This window comes from Ischnura elegans, chromosome 3 (genome assembly GCF_921293095.1).
Source record: "Ischnura elegans chromosome 3, ioIscEleg1.1, whole genome shotgun sequence".
In the NCBI taxonomy this organism is placed as follows: domain Eukaryota; kingdom Metazoa; phylum Arthropoda; class Insecta; order Odonata; family Coenagrionidae; genus Ischnura; species Ischnura elegans.
Window position 1 is genome coordinate 4,629,474 of NC_060248.1, and position 20,398 is coordinate 4,649,871.

Sequence of the window (20,398 nt, forward strand, 5' to 3'; positions counted from 1 at the left end):
GCGACGGGGAGGAGGTCATGGAGAGTTCAAGACGTCAACACTCCTTCTTTGTCATCCTTTTCAACCTGTAATTTTGAGGTGGTTCACGAACTGGCAGTTTAGCCAAGTGATGAACGAATGGGACGCTGACACTCCGAGCCGATTCCATCCTTCTTTCAGGTGCATTTCCTCTCGTCTCCTGCCCCTTTCCTCCGCTTTTCAGGGGCAGGCATTCAAGTACATCTTCCAGTCTCACTGCTACGGAAAGAGACACCACTCATGGCTCGGAAATAGACGGGAAGAATGCAATGACATTTCAAAGTTACCACGATGGTAGCAATATTTTGGCAACTTCTTCTGCGATACTACAACTGGAAAGCACGATTGAGCTGCTGGAGAGTTTAAATTCATCAGCAGAAAGAGGAGCTGCTTTTAGATAACCACGATTCTGAAGGGAAGTACCATAAACAAAGATGAAAACCGAAGGCAATATTTTTTATCAATTGTAGGTCATCGCAGTAATTGGTATGAAGATTTTCTGTAACAACTGAGAGTGAATTTTCAAACAGACTATTTTCATCAAAGAGAAAAATATTTAGAAATATTTGCAGTTATACGAGGGTATTAATCGCCGTTCCCATTCTCCCCTCGGCCAGAACAACAGCCTCCGACGACGCTGAGATGTGTGTCGGTATAACAGGCCCCACTACCGCACTCTCACCGATCGGATGAGGATTCCGAGTTGGAGAATTCATCTTCCCTTCAGGCCAAGTAAAGCAGCCAGCACAAAGGAATTTGTTTGTCGTAATTAAACCTTCCTCTGACGCACTCCCTCATCGGAAGAAGACGTTTCTGGCGTCATATCATAGATGAAACTCCGGAGAATCATTTAACAAGTGGATATTACACACGACCAAGCTGCTTGCTTCTGTTAGGTACGCAAAAGTGTTTTTCACAGTTTTAAGAATCGTCATTTTCCATAATTTGAAGGCGATGCAAGGCGACCTCTAAACGTGTTGAGCACATTTTTTTTGCGCCTCATTGTAGGGGGGGGGGGGGGGCGTCGGAACACAAATCACAAAGAGTACTTTAAAATGTCGAAGTTTGGTGATTATGAAATCGGCTCATGTATTGTCTCGCTGACGCACCAGTATTTCTATCCAATTATGTTATTAATCTATTACGCACGAGCTAACCACAATTTTCGGCGAAGATTTTCGAGTTTTACAAGACAAAACATTTCGAAAGGAACTATTTTTGAGCCCGAAGCATTTTTGGCGCCGGGAAGTTAGTTAAAAAATCTTTCCTTGTACATCCCATCTCAATCGCTCTTTCCCTTGACGGAAATATTAGACGATTTAGAAAGGAGGCAGGAAGTAATTCTTGGATCAATAATACGCGTATGTCCAAAGTGTAGGACTGTGATCCAGGCATTGACATGCGTAGAAGACGGGATGTAATAGCTTCAACGAAATGTAATTGGTGAGCCACTGCTTCAATATAATTGCAATGTCGTATTATATAGTCCTCCCCACACACGCTGACTTTCAAAGGAGGAAACTATTCACTCATCTAATAGACTGAGCATCGTGAGGGGGAATCGATGATCGAATGACTCGGACCCGATGCCAGCCTCGCCGCTGACCCGTTCGGAGGGAGGCAGGGGCGGGCCACGCACGCACGCACTAGAGGACGTAGGGGCGGCATTTGTGTGCCCTGACCTTTTCTCGTACTCCACCAACCCCCTCCCTTCCACCCCCCCGGGGATCGCTGGCGAATTAGTAAAGGAGTTTAGGAGTGTATATATGCACATTTTACCAATCACACCTGCATTTCTTCACGCGATCAACAGCCCACACCAAATTAAAGCATCCGATCCGTCCATCTGAAAGGCCGATCCCCACTCCATAGCAATCTCTTCCTCGTGGTCATCCTTCCCTGAAGACGGTCGTCGAGGTTCAAACGGCATTCGAGAGGCATTGTTCCATCACTTTTTTCGAATCAATCGCGAACGGCCCGAGAGCACTGATTACGGCCGCTGCAGTCCGCATTCGCAACACATCCAATGAATGCATGCATGCGCCATCATGTGCACGGCGGAACAAGATGAGTTTAGTGAGCGAGCAAGTGTGGCTCATCATCGATCTGGTTGGGAGGGTGCACTCCCACTTTGAAAAACATCAACTTTAAAGGGATTATTATTTCTAGGAATGCTGGAGGGGAAAAGGGAGAAATGTGCCGGAGGGGGCGCACAGAGCAGGACCAAAGCAGCGCCACGCCAAGGGCCACGAATGAACTTCCTTACGCGACGATTTGACAAGTAGGGCAAGTTATCATAGGAAAATCCGTGCTCCTTCAATTAGTGAGAGGTAGGTGCCTAGGAATTCATTGGCCAGTCTGAAATGGAGCGCACTCGAGACCGCATTCCGAATTAGCATGCCTCCACTCCATAGGGCTATATCATCACTCATATTACTCCATCGGAAAACTTGAAACTAAATTATTAAAAATTTAATTTAAAATTGGATGCCAAACATCGAAAACCAAAAAAGAAATGTAATCACATGGGAAACATTTCCGTGCGGTTTTACCAACATCTTCCTTTGCAAAAACAACCGTCACTCTCCATTGTTTAAACTTGAAAAAGCACCGAGCAGAGATTTGTAAATGCGAACGCTATGCTTGTAAAATGAACGCACCTCTAATTCTGATAATTCCGTACCTAGCGTACAGCCATTACAAGTAAGTTGGCACAAGGAGCTTAGAGATATATAGCCGATATCTCCACTTCAGAAAATCATAAATATCGAGCTTGGCATTCATCAAGCTTCATTTGTCGGATCAATAAGGAATTTATTGAACAAATCTCCTAAACTTGATTGACTTTCCAGGCGACAAGATTTCAAGTTTCCCAAAACGCTATGTCAACATATTAGTAATTGCAAAAATTTTGATTTTTTTATTTCCGTGGCCAAATGCGCTATTAGCGACCTCTTAATAAACCTATATATGTTCTCTACCCTCTGCTTTCGACCAATGAGTATTGTTCAGCATTCCACTGGACGAGTGTATCTGCGTGTGCTCCTCAAACCACCGAATACCCTCCCATTCGGCATTCAATGCGATTTCGATTCGATTTCCACCTTGGAATGACGAAAAGAATAGACCTACTCGAACGCACGCGGTTCATATCACGTTTGAATCGGCCACGATCGGCTCAATAGTTTACTTTGCAACTTGTTTTACGCGCGCTTTCCCGGTGCGACACAACGACATAGTAACCCAAGACACGTATTACATTGCGAACCAGAGTTTTCGAGATGTTACCCTGAGATGCGTGTCAAGTCCCAGGAAAATGTTTGAATGACTCTTCTATAGTTCTTTTGGATACCTACAATGCGTTTTCAGGAATGAATCAAAGAGAAAATTTGAGCTTTGGGTGTCAGTGGGAATACCTCATCCAAAAACAAAACGGATCTGATGCGAGGACGCCATGCTCACGTTTGGTGCCTTGGGAACGCCTTTCGGAAATCGGAGGAAAGTGATTCGTGTGGTGATCGGTGAAAAACGGTGTCCATCACGTACCGTTCACACCGGTTCAAATACATCGGACGCTAACGACAGCGAATCGCGAAGCGTGCCTTCTGCAGCGACACCCCAAACAGCCTCCTTCCCTCCCCCCCCCCCCCCCCCCCTACGCGACCCCGGCAGAAGAAATCGCTCCCCCGACGCGTGCGCTGCTATTTTAAACAAAGGAGGACGCCAACGCGAAAAGGGTTTCCGGTTGAGCGGCCGCGCGAGATCGACTGAGTGAGCACCACTCGTAACAGAAACAACAACAGAGCGATGAACGCAATGCCAGGTCACCATCAAAGGGATCGCCACAACCACCACTACAAGAGAGCCGCCATCGATTTCAATTGGAAAGGAAAGCAAAAATCCTCTCTCGGCGGTCGCTCCTCGCAAGTCGCATTCGCGCCCGCACATCGCTTCACCAGGCACGGTACATAACATATGAACTTCATGTTTAAGAAAGGTTTTTTTAATTGGAAACAAATCATCTCGGCGGGAAAATTTGTCCCTTGGCATTGTGAATAGAGTGTTTTGAGAATGAAATCGCCAAGATTCACGTGGTTAGCGTGAGTGGAGATGGATTGGGTGAGGATGGATGGGATGGAGCCCTGAGGTCGCCCGTTCGAATCTCACAAGGGTGGGGTTTTCCCCATCCAGACCTTGGTTGTAATTGATTGTAAGAAAAGGGGACGCGAGGACTTCTTAATTTAGCTAGCCAAAATGTGATGTGATATCAGGGGAAGACTACAATGAGTAACGATTCAAATAATCAAATTTCTCCGACAATATCGAGCCACATTTCATTGCGACGTAAACCTCACCTCTTAAGGCGATCGACATGCTCAGATTTTTTCCGCATTTTCACTGACACCGGAAGTTACGCGAAAAATAGACACACGCTGCCACAGAATAAATGAACTGCAAGGGCCACGAAACCTCGGGGACTACGTCAAATCAGCACATATGCAATCAATCGATACACCCCAAGAACTCTGTAAAACCAGCTGTCATGAACCACGAGACCTCAAGAAACTAAGACAAAAGGCAGCAATAATTTTCCGAGGTCTGAGTTCCACTTGATTTCACAGATCACGACAACAGGGAAACAGTGTGACGTTCAAATCTAAAGCATCATCGATCACATTTCATAAAAATAATCCGAGTAAATAGAGAGAGGAACTAGCGTAAAAGATGGAAATATTCTCGTTGGAGGTCACTGCTGCGCAAAGGAGGATCCTCGACTTATAGGCAACCGGCGAAGACTCGCATGTAAAGCATGGTCGCCTAACTGCGCAGGATGATGGGTCGTTTGACGCAAACGCATGGTGCGAGTAACTAAACTGAACTAGATTGTACGCACATATGCATCATACACGGATAGCGGCAATTATATCGGAATATCCATGGGTGGAGTGAATACTATTGTAACTTTAGGTACTCATATTACACCGATATTCAAAGAATAATGGTCGCCCTTGAAAAAGGCACAATACGACATTACTTGTATACAACAATTAACACTGAAGCGTTTATAATGAGTTAAACTAGTTAGTTTGTGAATCTTGACAGGAGCGTGGAGCAAAGCGACGTTGGCTGAACGTAGTCAAAGAAATGGGAGACGACACGATTTCTAAGATGATACATCGTGATTTGTTGAAAATTATTTATGATTTAGTACAATAAAAACTTTATAAATTTCAGAAATAAGAAAAATGTAATGAACCGCACCCTCCACACGGAAAAATACTCAAAGATTCCTCACAATGACGAAATTGGCTACGCATTTCAGTTTTATCCTGAGTAAACAAATTAGAAAATCGATGACTTCTTTTGTTTTTACCATTTCTATGCCATAAAATACTAGTATAATACTTCGTGTACTGCCGTTTATTAGAATGAAATTACCTGAAATGCCCAGAAAAACATTAAGATCGATAATCACGAACGTAGAGCAAATGAAACGTCATTCCCGATTTAAAAATTGAAAATAGCGAATGGACGAATGGAGAGAGAGAAGGAGTTTCGCTTGCACTGACAACGAGAGAGAGAAAAGCAAAAGAGGAGGAAGGATCCACGGACGAAATATCATCTGCCTCCACCAGGATTCGAACCCCGAAACCCGTCAACTCAAGTCATTTTCCCTCCGTGTAATTCAATTTTATTTCTGAACTCGTAATGTGCACCACCCACGTGAGGCGTATTTGGTATTTTTTGTCGTAAGTTGCACGAGTGCTTATGACCACTCCCTTCCCGATACTAAATATAGTTTCTTAAATTAATTATTACGTATCTATGAAATGAAAGAAATGTCTCGTTATTTGGCTGCAATTCAACTTTCCATTAGAAAACACGGACGTTGCGCCATCATCATCAATCGTATTATCGGTTAGACGCGGCTCTCCACTCAATTCTTCAGTCGGCCAATCTTTAAATAATTAAAATTCTCCACATCATTCATCCCCCGCCATCTATCTCTCTCGCTCGTGGTCCACCCCTGCCCTCCTTCCCCCCCCATCCAGCAATAAGTTTCATCAGACCACGTGATGTGGCCATTTAATTCTCCCGTCTTCTACCTCTAAGATTTTCAAAATGCTTCTCTCTTCTTAGGACTTCTTCACTTCGGTCTCGGTCGATTCATTTGATGCTCATCATTCTTCTGCAATACCACTTCACGAAAGCTTCAAACCATGACTGCTCCGCCGCTGTAATCGTCCATGCCTCACTTACAAAGAGTAGTACTATCCAAATGTAAGAACCAATTTACTGCTTTGTGACTTCAGCGATTATATTCTCTGTCGTAAGAACGCCTTCTTCGCTTCTACCCATATCTATTTCGTTCTTGCTGTATCCATCGTTGGTCGCTCGGCCACCCAAGAAGCACAACTCCTTCACCTTTTTCAGCTCATTTCTTCGCATTTTCAGGCACGTCCTCGCCTCTTACTTTCCACTCGAGACGAATACCTTTTTTTGCTTGAATTCATGGAAAATTATTACCTCTGTTTGTAGAATTAATTTTACATGCTTTGTTTATCTTTTTCCGACGGACGGGACCCCAATTTACAACGTCCAGTTGTAAAATAAGTAAAATAATGATAATAATAAAGTTACCAGATTGTTTAGGTTCCTGCGAGTTCAATTGCGTCCCTAGGAGGTGGAACCACGGCATCAGTCACGCTCTTCACAGTGTGCAACTTCGAACCTTTCGTGGCGAATACTTTCAATAAATACTTTAGGCAGAGCCCTGAAGAAGCTAGGATTCGTCAATCGTTTGTAGGAAGAAAGTTACAAGAAAGAAGCTTTTTAACACTCGTCCCGCCACACTATGAGTACGCGGTGAGCACATGGGATCCGGCACAGACAGACTTAATCCGTGAACTTAATAGAATACAAAAGGGAGCTGCGCGATTCATAAAAAAAACAGCCGCGGTCGAACAGACAAATGTCAAACGAATGAGGCAGGGAGCTGTTAGAGACTCGAGGGCTGCGCACTACTGTCGGCGTCAAAATGATGTGCCGCTGTACTTTGCAGATTTATATCTGGACTTTAGTGCATGCCATACCTACTAATGAATAATATGTCATTTTAAAGGAAATTTTATTCTCAATTCATATTTATTTTTTGTTTTATAAAAATTTAAAAAATGTAGACACGCGAGTGCAATTAATGACTCCGCACGCCATAAAATTAGCCGTTATGTCAACTTCGTGAACTTTGTAACTCAACCCATGGAAAAATTACTACGTCTATAACGTCCATCTACCACAATAAGTTGCAAACATTGATGTAGATTCATAAAATGGCTTTTGCGTATATTTAATACGCATAATTTTTTGAAAGTAACGAAAATGTTTAATCACTATTTAGCCCTACAGTTTACCCCAAAAGAAAAAAGAAAATTCATAGAAACACTTCTTACTTTATTTGCAATTTTTCTACGTATATTGACGCCAACAGTAGGCTTAGATTGCTTGAGCTATTAAGATTGGATGTTTTTCAGAGTGACACATCACATTGAAACCCCACCCCACTCCAGGTTTGACAGAAGCGATAAATTAGGAGAGATATTTTGACGAAAGGATAGATATGGGAATTCATTTTTCGCTCAAATAATTATGGACTTAATAAATGCTAAGCGTAACTGCGCATTATTTCCTTACGCCCTTCGCCACACGCATATCAAGGCGACTTGCGAGGTAGAATGCAGACGAACTGCAGAGGACTCCGCAAAGGTACTCCGCCAACTGCACGGTTACTTCCTCGGATAATACTCGAGAGAGGTTCACCCCCGCCAATCACAATACATGTGCTCTGAGCGCGTGTGCTGTTGGGTTGCGAAGCGACCAAAATAGAAGAGACGCCTCCCGATCGATAGAGAGTGGACAGGGGAGCGCTGTGGGACGCGCCTTTTAATGCGCATATTTGTGCACGCCAAGGATGCAAGATGGGCCCGAAGGCTAGTTTGCCGAAATGCGCGCCATGCAGCACACGCCCCTCATTGGCGGGGATCGACTCTCGAAAATGCGTCATTCCAAAGCCACACTGACGACGAGCGACCGCGGACCAGCACATGCTGTCAGCCGTCGCGTCAAACTCTAACGAGGAAAACAAAATCTCAATGCGATATCCCTCATACTGTGCTGTGACTTATAATAAGCGCAGCCTGAGTACCTCATTCTCAGCACTAAAAGTAAACAAATGCAATCGTTCCCACTTTAGCCTTTTCCCTACTGTACACGTATATATACGTGTGGACGTTTCCTGACCCGGGAGACGACGGGCGATATATACGTGTGAGATTTACCCGGCCAAGAGATCGAAAGCCGTATATATACGTTTTCTAGCTCCCCCCCTTTTAGGACGGTCGTGGGTTTACGACGTCTTTGTCTCGGGACCCAACGCTTCGGGGTTTAGGATTAACCCTCGGAATCCGGGAGCAGGTACCCGGACCCTTCGTCTTTTAGAACCCCTCTCAGTGGTACGGGACAGCGGTCATTCAATTGTTTATACAGTCAATTTTCGAAATAAATATTTCTTCATTTCTCAAGAAATATCCACTAAGAATTGAATTATTTGTCTTTTGACCATCGTTTACAATTTTTAAATGAAATTCTACGACAAATATTAACTTATATCTCGAGTTATGTATAAACATCAACATGGAAATTGTTGCTGCGTTAAATGCGTTAATAATGGCCCTAGAACTTCGTTTAAAATTTGACAATGCTCAGATACAAAATGAGGAATTCAATTCAAAGTCTGTAATTTACGTGCAAGCAAAAATTATCCATTTGCTAAATACATATAAGCAATACATAAGACGAACCAATGCCGTAGGTACGGTCGTAAACCCGGAAAGGAGGGAGCACAACTACTTCCGGAGTCCGAGATAATGCGAAGTCCCTGAGTGGAGGGGTCGAAAAAGGTTCAGCGAGACCCTTCTTAACGAATGCCCTCCAAAAATGCTCCATACCACGAGAAAGAAGAGTCTCTTGGGGCTCAGTATAGCAGTCATGCTAAGACGAAAACTCCGCCGTCTCGAAAGGGTTAGCCTGATACGTAAACAAACTCGTGGAAAATTATAGAATGCCAGCATTTCGATGGCTTTCAATTTCTCTCATCTTTACGAGTAAAGCGAAACGAATAAAAATACGGAATGAGGCTTATAGAAGTTAGATACTTGGTTAAATATGCGTCGCTGCAACGAAACCTACGAATGATACGCCATGAGGGAAGAAGGGTATATTTCAGCCGGAGCGAATGTGGCGCCATATTAATTCGTTATCAAGTTTATTCGATCCAAAGTGCATTAATACATTAATACGGACGGACATAATGAGACACCACTTCAAAATCAACATTTGTGCCTTGTAATGACCGCTTTTATTAAAGCTGCACTGACACGCATCACTATCATTATCAAAGCTATTTCGTAAGTTCTTATACATGCACCGTTCTCCGGCGATTCATATTTAATCACAGCTAGTCTATTCGCAAATTTTAAATAATTTATTAATCTCAATATAGATTCAATTACTACTTGCGAATGCCCCACAGATTGGTGGTGTTTTCATTCTGACTGCAATGCGATTAAACTTGAGACTCAGCTTTTGCACCGACTAGGTATTTTAACCAACGTCTTAACGTTCCTGAATTCCGCTTTTTTCTTCCACGAAATTCTACGTAGCCTCGCACTTCCTGCTTGTGTTATTAGAATGTCTTCACGAAATCAACACAATTATGGTGTTTCGAATACAAACAAGACAAGTGCATAGCTAGTGTATCAATACGAACGCTAAGTGAAAGAGGAATAATATAAAGTGTCGCTTATACGTCCCGTAATCGCCGTGTGATCTCATGTTGAGTCACTGCTACCACCACAGGGCGAGCGGTCTTTGAAGTCATCGTATCTCTATGGTCTTAGTAAATACAAAAGACACACAAGAAAGATGGCGAGGGGATGCTGATGGCCCTGCGTAAGACACCACTCCACAACCAGCGGGAGTTCCGGCCGCCGCCGCTGTCTCTCTGCTCGACCGGAGATGGGACGGCGCCGGAAATGGAAGAGGCGCCACCCTGAGCAGCAACCTTCATCCGATACGGCAGTGCGGCCTCGCGCACCGATTCCTTTTTTTATGGATTGCGAGAGAGTTATCAAGACCCGTGCTTTCCAGCTAATCTATGCGGCGCCTTCTCGTCGAGCTGTTCGTTGCGAGAAATCGACGGCCTGTCCCGCAAATAAGTTGATGACGTCACGAACTCATGCCCAGCGGGACTCTGTTTCTCCACTACCCCCCTCCCCCCCGTCCTCACCGCATGTGGTCCACTTACGCTTTCGCATATTCTTTCGCTCCCACTCTACGAGCGATTCCAAAGCGAATAAGATTCTCCCTGAACGAGTTTATGATCCAACACTCTAATGACGTCACCTGCTCATGAAAATTGGGCAATGGTAACTTTTGCATTCTCTTATTATAAACAAAACGATGTTTTTTCGTCGTAATCCCTTCCATCTTTGACGTCTCGAGTCAGAGTGGGCGAAAGTGATTGGGCGTATTTGCAGCGCCAATGTGGTGGAGGGAAACCCAGCGCCCACCAAATACTATTCAATCCACTATTATAATCCATTTTCGGGTGTACGTTTGCGTGCTTAATATTTGTCTTAACGTTTCATTCCACTTACTGGGAACGTCGTCAGGAGAATGAAAATACAAACATCTATCGTACCGTTGGAAAAACTGGTCCATTGTTGTCAAGGTATTTAAAAAAGTAAATAAAAATAAAATAAAAGCCAACTTCTTTAAAACATCTACTATAAAAAAGGAAGATGAAAAGTGGAATATTATTATTAAATTTTCGAAATATTTCTCTTCCACACATGGCTTAAATTATATCCATCATCCCTGTTAAAATTCATAGGTCGTTTAGAAATTTCTATCGCCTCTCTAATAAGCCGTGGATAATATGCAGATTTTCTTGCAATGGCTTTGGCCTCATCCAGGAGGATCTTGTGTCCTGGCCCCGACATAAAATGATCGGCGACAGCTGAAGTTTCCCATTGCCTTGCCTTCAGCGCCCTTTCATGCTCTTTCAGCTCAGCTTTATTTTATTTTTATTTACTTTTTTAAATACCTTGACAACAATGGACCAGTTTTTCCAACGGTACGATAGATGTTTATATTTTCATTCTCCTGACGACGTTCCCAGTAAGTGGAATGAAACGTTGAGACAAATATTAAGCACGCAAACGTACACCCGAAAATGGATTATAATAGTGCATCTAATCGCTGCGAAAACCTTAAAACTAAAACTATTCAATCCACATTGACGAAAATATTCAGAAATAACTAGAGATTCTATTAGATAGCAAGTGACTCAAATCGAAAGAAAAAACACGCAACAGTAGATTATTTGCACGTTTTTGGGAAGCGACTTAACAAAAAAAATTTAAACCTCAGACTAAATCCCGAATCTCAGATTATGAGAGGTACTTTTTAAGTGAGATATTAATTATTTAAACTAGCAAAATTAATGTTGCACTGAAACACAAGGGTGCCCTATTCTCAGGGCTCTGAATTCATTTCGTACTATTGTGATTTCAGGCATAGCTTGTTCATTGGGGTGAGCCCCTCTATAGCGTATGAAAAGTTTGGAAAGAAGGCATGGAATGACTCATTCGACGTGTGGACATGCAATTATCCACATCTTTTCATTATATTATTTTCGGTTACCTTGACGACAAGGACTTTCTATCAATTTTTCTCCCTCAGACTACCTAATTGTACCTTTCGCTCAGCACTTCTCGCTTTTACATTAGTTTGTAGATTTATATTGGTATAAACATTAATAGTGGCACTTTAACTGTGAAGATCCTTGTAATATTACGGCTTAATTCGCGAAAACGAGTAGCGCTACCTACCCAGACTCTCTTCCATAAATATTTATTATATGATTTATGGAAACAATCTCAATTTTAAGAGTTAACATAAAACGGGAATCGAAACTAAAAATTAAAGGCGGAAATATATGTACGTATATTCTAAGTTATTTCGTTACAACAATTATCTATTAAATTCATCGTTAAATCCTAAAATGAATTGGTGGATAGTCGTGACAAAACACTAAAAAAATTACATCTTGAAAACTTATAAACTAATGCTATGAATGCAGAAGAGACGAACCAACTTAAAAATTGCGCTAGAAAATACTACGAGAAGCACAATAATCACAATGAATGAAAAGTAATCGTCTCATCATACAATCAAACACTCGATTTCCAGCCCGAGAATCGATTTCCATCAAAAGTATTGACATCCGGCCCAAATTTTCAATAACCTTATTTTAAGATATACCTCACAAATGTTACTCATAAACCTCAACCAAGCAAATGTATAGCTAACTGACACATCAATATGGACGAAATATATATAAACTGTATAAGCATTGAGATAATAAGAACTCTGCTTTTGATTACATTAATTCTACGGCAGAACAAATACGTCAATAACAATTGCGTTTTGTCAAAGAAATGGAGGTCAAATTGCTGCTTGGACTGCACCTAAATTTAACTTCAGTTATTTGTGCTAGCGTTTAAAATCTGAAGTAGCCCAAAGTTGCTAAAATTAAATAATGAATCATTGATATTCATTCAGTCACAATGGGCCAAAAATCAATACGAAGAATTATTTTTTCGAGGGTAAGTAGGTTAAATACCTAATAATAGTGGAGAAAAAGAATTCTTCATTTAAATTCAGGCCGATATTTGAATTACAGATGCAAATATCGATAGTCACTTACGCACCGGCAATTCTACTTGGCGAAACCTTAGAATCGTGCTAACAAACTTTTGGCCAATTACTGTTTCCAAAACTCTTACGTTTTTCTATTTGACCTAATTTCTGATAAGATCTCCCGTCGATTATTCTTGCAGAGCAGAATTAAAAATTCGTGACATGGCATGCCGTCCAACATAATCAGTATCGCCACTAAGGAAATTACCAATGATTGAAGCATCCACCTTCGGGAGATTACTTTAAGAAGCCTTCACGAAACCTGATTCCATGATATGCACTCAAACGCATTTTCCTTAACCAACCATCAGATGCACCAACATTTTCCAATGTGAACGCACGTCACCGAAACTTAAACACCTTGCACGCCGATGAGATAGAACGAAATGACGTCATATACCGAAGAGCCAATAGCTGAGCGTTTTCGTCCGCTCATAATCGATGCAAAAAAATGCAAATCAAGTAATAATTATTACACAAACTAAGCAACAATTGATAATGCTAACCGAAAGTAATTTATCGAATGAACTGCATTTCAATCGTAATCCTCCCGGCTGCTAATACTATTTCTGTGAATAGTCTTTTTTTCGCTGCGTTGGCGATGGCGGAGTAAAACCCGGTGTCGAGGGTTCCATCTCAATGCCGTCCCTCGAAATCTATGAAATCTGAGTTGACTAATTCTCAATTATTCAGACGCGGAAAACTATCGCGAATTTATGGAATTTTTAGACATTTCGCAGCGACCGTAATTTCTTAATTGAATCAGCCGCTGCGAGATACAACTCCGAAAAAAAACTCATATCAAAGCAGAGAGTGTTCTCTAAATAGCTCGGTAACTGCGGTCTACAGACCCATACATTCTTCATTGAGAAGAAATCACGACGTCACAATCGTTTTTCCCCATTTATATGGCATTGAAAATATCAATGCGGGCAAAAACGCACTAATTCTGAAGAATGTTCTTAAATAGTCTCGCTAAATCAAGCTCTCCTTCAACGGTGCCGTTTTAGGACTGTTTAATGCAATAAAATAACATGACTTTCTTAACTCTCATAATTTCACATTTGATTCAGAATAAATCTGTTACGGTGAATTTCGGCCGATTTTAACTCAAAACTTTGTTCACGTGAAAATGTGTTCCAAGACACGAAATGTGCGTTAGAATGACAATACCAAGCAGCCGGTAAAGGCGAAAGGGTTTTATACATATTATATTCCTCGGAGAGTGCATCACGCCTTTCGTCAATTGCGCTTGCAGCTCGTCGCCAGTCGAAGTCGCCAGTCGCATTGCGGCCGCCACGCGACCGACGCCAGCGCCGCATGCGGTGGCCCCCCGACCCACCCACCCACCCACCCTGGCAGTGACCTTGCGACCCCACAAAGGTCACGGGCGCCTCCGCTGAGATGGCGGTCACACGTCGCGACACATTCGTTCCCCGCGGTGCGGGCGAATCGTTGTAAGCGCTAAATATCTTCCTGAACACGGCTGGCTGCTCGCGATTCCGGCGAAAAAATAGAACGAATTTATACCATCAATAAAAAAGTCAGAGCATAAGAAGGGTATTTCATTACTGATTTCTGTCCAAGTAAAAATTAAATGCCATCAGTTGTATTCGAATCCAAATCGCTAGATATCCCTCCCTGAATGTGTTACGTTGCCACTATGCTAAAGGAAAACGATGAAAAGATTGGAGTCTCGTAACGATTTTTCCTGATTTAGCACACGGGAAGGAATCCGTAAACGAACCAACCTGGGAGAGTAACAATAGCGTATGTACTTAAGTGTCTGCTGATTTATGAATCTGATTGTGAGTAAAACTACGGAATTTGACTCACCAGCATGAGCTGCACGATAAATGTAAACTTAAACCTTTCTCACATCCCTTAATTAGTCCCCTTAAATAACGCAGGCATTAAAACATTATGGTAGACGTGAATAAATTCAAAAGATTAAGGCTTGATATAGTGGTCGATCGACATTTGGAAATGAAGGTAGTGGCACTTTCCCACAGTTATTTTGAACTCTGGTACCAAATGATGACTTAGAGACCCGAAGCGCGTCTTAAGCATTAAAATAATTGTGCTGTATGTGAACGGCTTCTGCACGCGCATCCTCACCGATAATTGAGACGTCCCAGACCATGTTATGGAACTGTTTCCACTGCTTGGCCACACCGGCGTTTGTTTCCAAGTTTTTTTTCTTTAATTTGGACTACAAACTTTATTTCCAGCTTATTTTCAAATTTTATTTCTGCAAGCTGTCTCCCTTTGTCGTGTTAATACGAAAGTTGTGGATTTCCAAGCTATGCGGAGCTGTTAGTTACGAAGCAGCCACCTGGAGTGCTCTCGTTGATAATTTCAATACGTCAACTATAGCTTCACATATGTAAGAGCCGACATACGCATGCACAACCCTAAAAATAAAAACTGAAAATCACTCAAGAAAATGCCATTGATGAGCTCCTCAGCAGCTGAAATAAACAGTGAGACCTCTGCCAAGAAGGCCTGAGGGTTCGCCGCGAAACTTCTGATGACGCCGCAGTGATCGGCCATTCTGGAGAAGAACGCACTTCATTGGAGACTCGGGAGCTGGCCTCCTTTCATCCGCCTTCCTGACAGGCTAAACTCCATGCATACGTGCACTATTCTCTTGATAGCAATTGATTTGTTTTACTACCAATACAACTAAATTGAGGGTTATATTGAGTAAAATTTTATTTGAAGGTATAATAAGACTCTTTTATCAAATAAAAACTCGATTTTGGTCATTTTTTGGTATGACTAAGTTTTCGCATGTGATCGCCGCCTAATATGATATGCCTCCTTCTTAAATTAGCCCACGCATAAGATACACCGGTAGGTGTCTTATGATCAATGAAAGATTTTTCTTGGTTTCTTATTCAATAGCGAGATTATATTCATAGGCTCGTTTGATATTTCCGCCACATGCGAAATTACTAATCTAAGTTTCAACTAATTAAATCACTGATACTTGGACATTATAAATAGAACATTTCTCCCATTATTATATAAAAATTATACTTCGGTGCCAGACGTTGAGGGGAAACAAAAGCAAGAGATATGATACAGGCAACCAAGAGGCAAAGTGAAGCAATTAAGAAGAATAATAGATACGAAATATTTGGTCATAGTCATCAGCTATTTGTTGTAATATTACCGTCTCCAAACAGAATCCCTCCGTTATGAACCAAGTTTCTGAAAGGCCTCACATTCGTCTTAAATGAAAGTGATTGTTCGTGCTAAACATTTCCGTTGAAGAAGCCCCTATCCACATTCCATATCTCTTCGTAAAAGTGCTAAGAAATGATTAAAAACTCCACTCCACTAAATATCTGAATCTATTCCCACCTCTCGATTGCAACAATAACAATTTAGAGGTTCAAAGAAAACGAAACAAGTATTCCGCTCAATGATAACCGTTTCCAAAAATATCTCTAGCGGAAGGAATTTTTAAAATGCAGAAGGAAAAAGGTCTGCAAGGATTTCAATGCAATTCTTATTGTAGTTAAAATGGAGTGAAAACTACCCCAAAAATTCTTTCTCGCAAAACAACCTTTCTTACTGCACCTGTACATGGCACGTATACTGAAAATTGCGCGGCTGTGCTTAAGATAGGTTGGTTACGAGCGTTGCCGTAGGATTGAATCGGTGAGGACACTTAATTGAATGGTGTGGCGAGGCAGGGAGAGACAAGGTCTGCGCTGCGACCACGACCCGATGAGCGGTGCAGCCGCTGGAAACGTCGATAGGCGCGTCTCAATTTAGACGGCGCGTGGCAGGGGCTGTCTCTCAGCATCCACATTTCCCACAAACGCCTCCGAATGGGGGGGGGGGTAACTCACTGAGAGCGGTTCTCTCTCTCTCTCTCTCTCTAACGGCGACCAAAACCATTGAATGGAGAGAGGAGAACGATGAAGGCAAATACGATTGGAAGAGAACCACAAGCGCCCAGACACCCATGCAACCGCCACGCATTTTAGGCGGGTTTGCACGCCCAACCAGTGACTGCTATGGCGGTCCACGAATACAATACGGACACAAATATCGACGAATGGTGAGGCGAGCTGAATGCACCAACGTCGACTTTGTAGCAGACTGTTTCCAAGAAGTTAATAATACGTTCGCTCCCGGCCATTATCCTCACCTAAAAATGCCTCCTTTTCACAATGGGTCACGTCACCAAAACACCATCGAGATTGAATAAGAATAGGATAAGACACACAAACACATCCATACTAAATAACGAAATCAATTCTTACGATGTGTTGAAAAACCTTTCATTTATAGGTGACGAAATTATTTTATCGAACGGGAGTTCGCCATCCGGGGATGAAGGATCTCCAGACGTTATGGATAACAATTAAGGCGAGATCGAGTTATAGAAATTCAACGATGATAAATCTGATTCGCTTAAAATCCGAAATAATAGCTTATTTCTCCGTCAAATTCGTATCGCTCTGCCCGTCAGCGACACTATATATAGTGGCGACTTAAGGAAGCCCATTCAAATGCGCGGTGGTTGACAGCACATCTGGAAGTCGACTGTATCCCATCTCGTAATGAACCTACGTGGCCAGCAGAAAAGCGGATGTGCCATTGCATCCACCACCAGGTGCACCTCATTCATTCCCTGAAGACAAAGTCAGTGCGACATTGACGAGGACTCCTCTTTGGACCACAACAGCGTTCGGAGAGCGGAGCCAAGGATGAGCATGCCTCGAAGTGAGCATCCGGCGCAAAGCATATATCCCCATCCATATTTTGGACGGAGTCAACGCAAACGCGTCGGCTGGAGCAAAATGCCTGGGAGCTGATGCAAATCCAAACACACGCACAAGATATATTTGTGGCGGAGCCTTGTCGAAGCTGGGATTCGTCGCGTTTGTAGTGGAAAGGTGCATGAAACGTAGGATGGAAAAGTGAGAGCCCCTCTCGAATGCGCGGTCAGCCCATGGGACCCAGCGCAGAGACACTTAATCGGTGAAATAAATGAAATACTAAGGAAAGCAGCGCTCCATTCGTCAAAAACTGCTACGAGCGAACCGAGATCGTGAAAGAGCTTTTGCACGAATTAAGCTGGGAGCAGCAGGAGACTCGGAGTCTAGACGCTTGCTTCATCGTTTGCTTCAGAACGTACACCTTCAAGAGCAAAACGGAGGACATCATCTTAGAGCCTCATCTTTCCAGACCCGACGCAGTAAGAGAGATCCAACGCAGGCGCAGGTGCAGGCATTCCCTCGAAGGACTTAAGTAAGGAAGGAAGTATGTACCAGGCCGAAATCGAACTATCTTACCAACCTCAAGTTCTTTCGCCGTGCGTCAACGGATGATGTCCTCCACAAGCCCACTGAGGCGGCGGCTCATGGCGTAGTGTGTTGACGTGAAGTACAAGCTGCATGTTCCCAGGGATCGCTCGGATGTTAGTGTTGGTTTCTCGCGGGTGCCCCCACGCAATAGGTCTTTCCGCCTTTCAAACTCCGCTTGACCCTTCAAAGGTTTGACCCTTTTACAACATTTATCACATTGTACATTGCTCCGCTATTATTTCTGATTATCTGTAGCAGTCTGTTAAATGTGTGTTTTCCTCAAAACTGCTCGCTCTCGCTTAGATATGCCTGACAAAGACACTGATTAGCGAAACACAGGCGTCCGGCGCTGGGCCGTACTTTTTCCTCCGTGTGGAGAGAAGAGAAGAGAGCGCGAGTCCGATCCTTACACGTCCGGGCGTTAATTGCTCGCATCCCTTATAATAGCTCCGTCGTCGCTTGGCCGTGCCACGTATGAACCAGACTTTCAATTTTAGTCACACAAGATATCTCAATGTCGCATCGAAGGATTTTAAAACAAAGTTCGTGAACTTTTCGTGTGAGTATAAAATGCAGACATCCATTCAAAGCGTCTTTTGGTTCGTCTATATTATAAAAAAAAGACATTCAAAGCAGGAAATAACGTTATGTTACACCGGGTAATACCTGTATATATGAAATGAAAATACACATGAAACTTCTCCAAAAAATGGCAAAAAATATGATCTTGCTGGTATGAAGGCGTAGGTAAGATGCGAATCTTTGGGTGAAAACAAAAGCTATTAATCGTGATAGTGAATTTTTTTCGAGGTATCAATTTTAAGGAGGGCCGGGATCACGATGAGGCCGTCACATCAGAATATCGTCCCTTTGAAATAAGAGGAGTGCCAGCTCTCCGCTTGGGACACAATCATCATAATCGTGTTTACAATTACACTACTTGTCCCAATAGCATTTCGATACGCGGTAACACAACTGGCAATAACGTATGGGACACGGTGCGATAAGAATACCAATCCTTGAAAAATATGAACACATCTTTCCCAATTAAATAATTTTTTAATTAAAATTAACCATTTTTTAGGCCTCATTTTGAGAATTATTTCCCTCCGAAGGAGTATTGAGGCATGACAAATTTTGACCTTTTGACCTCACAAAGTGGGTCCAAACCAAAAATTTGAATTTGCCTTATGGGGTTTCAATGTTTAAAAAATCTAGATAGAAAGACGTCTGAATTTCATTAACCAATATATCAATTCTTAGGTTTTCGGACACGAGAAACCCGAAAATAACACTTTTATTTACGAAAATGCAACCGTTGACCCAGTAAGGTCACCGTCAAGGTCATAAGGGTGGCAAAAGGAATAGCATACCAACAAAGGTGTCGATCCATGGGTTACATAAGGTGCCCAAGTCATTCGTATTGTCCAAATACCCGTATTTTTCACAAATTGACCTCCGAGAGTCACCACGGGGGTCAAAGGTCATGGAGTTAAGAGTCGGGCCATCATGAAAACCAAGGTGTCAAACCATAGGTTTGGAAGGGTGCCAAAGTCGGTTAGGCAGTTCATAGATCCGTATTATTGATTGTTTGACCTCCGAGGGTCACAATGGGGGTCTAAGGCCATAGAGTTAAACGTCGGGCCATCATGGCAACTAAGGTGTCAAACCATAGGTTTTTAAGGGTGCCAATGTCGGTTTTTCAGATCATAGATCCGTATAACAGATTTTTTTGACCTCCGAAAGTCATAATGGGGGTCAAGGGTCGTAGAGAAAATATGCACCGCGCTTACCCCCCCCCCCCCCCCCCCTTCCTTCCGAATTTTTTCCATTTCCTCGCATTCTTTTCCGACATAGGCCTCCCATGCCCTCTTATTTTCACGCCGCAGTTGATTATTTATTTCTCTAAACATTCTTTTGATTTGCCGCCCAAAGTGAAAGACAAAACTCCGTTTAAAAAGATATTGGATATGTCCGAAACCATAAGGTAAAAAATAAAAGAAATGGATGAATCCAGCTTTTATTTTGATTGTATCATGCAATGTGATAAAATTTTGACGATTAAATGGAAATATCATAAAATGACAAAATTAATAGGATAATAAACTGAAATGTGAACATGGAGTTTTCATTGAGCTTCAGGAATTCCTTTTGCCACCCTTATGACCTTGACGGTGACCTTACTGGGTCAACGGTTGCATTTTCGTAAATAAAAGTGTTATTTTCGGGTT

The 20,398-nt window shown here is 42.5% G+C and overlaps 1 protein-coding gene across 1 annotated transcript in view; it reads right to left on the reverse strand.

The window, feature by feature from the left end:
* Positions 1 to 20,398, reverse strand: part of LOC124155343 (2-methoxy-6-polyprenyl-1,4-benzoquinol methylase, mitochondrial) — a 94,411-nt gene that overhangs the window by 41,230 nt on the left and 32,783 nt on the right. The gene's annotated exons all lie outside the window — the stretch shown is intronic.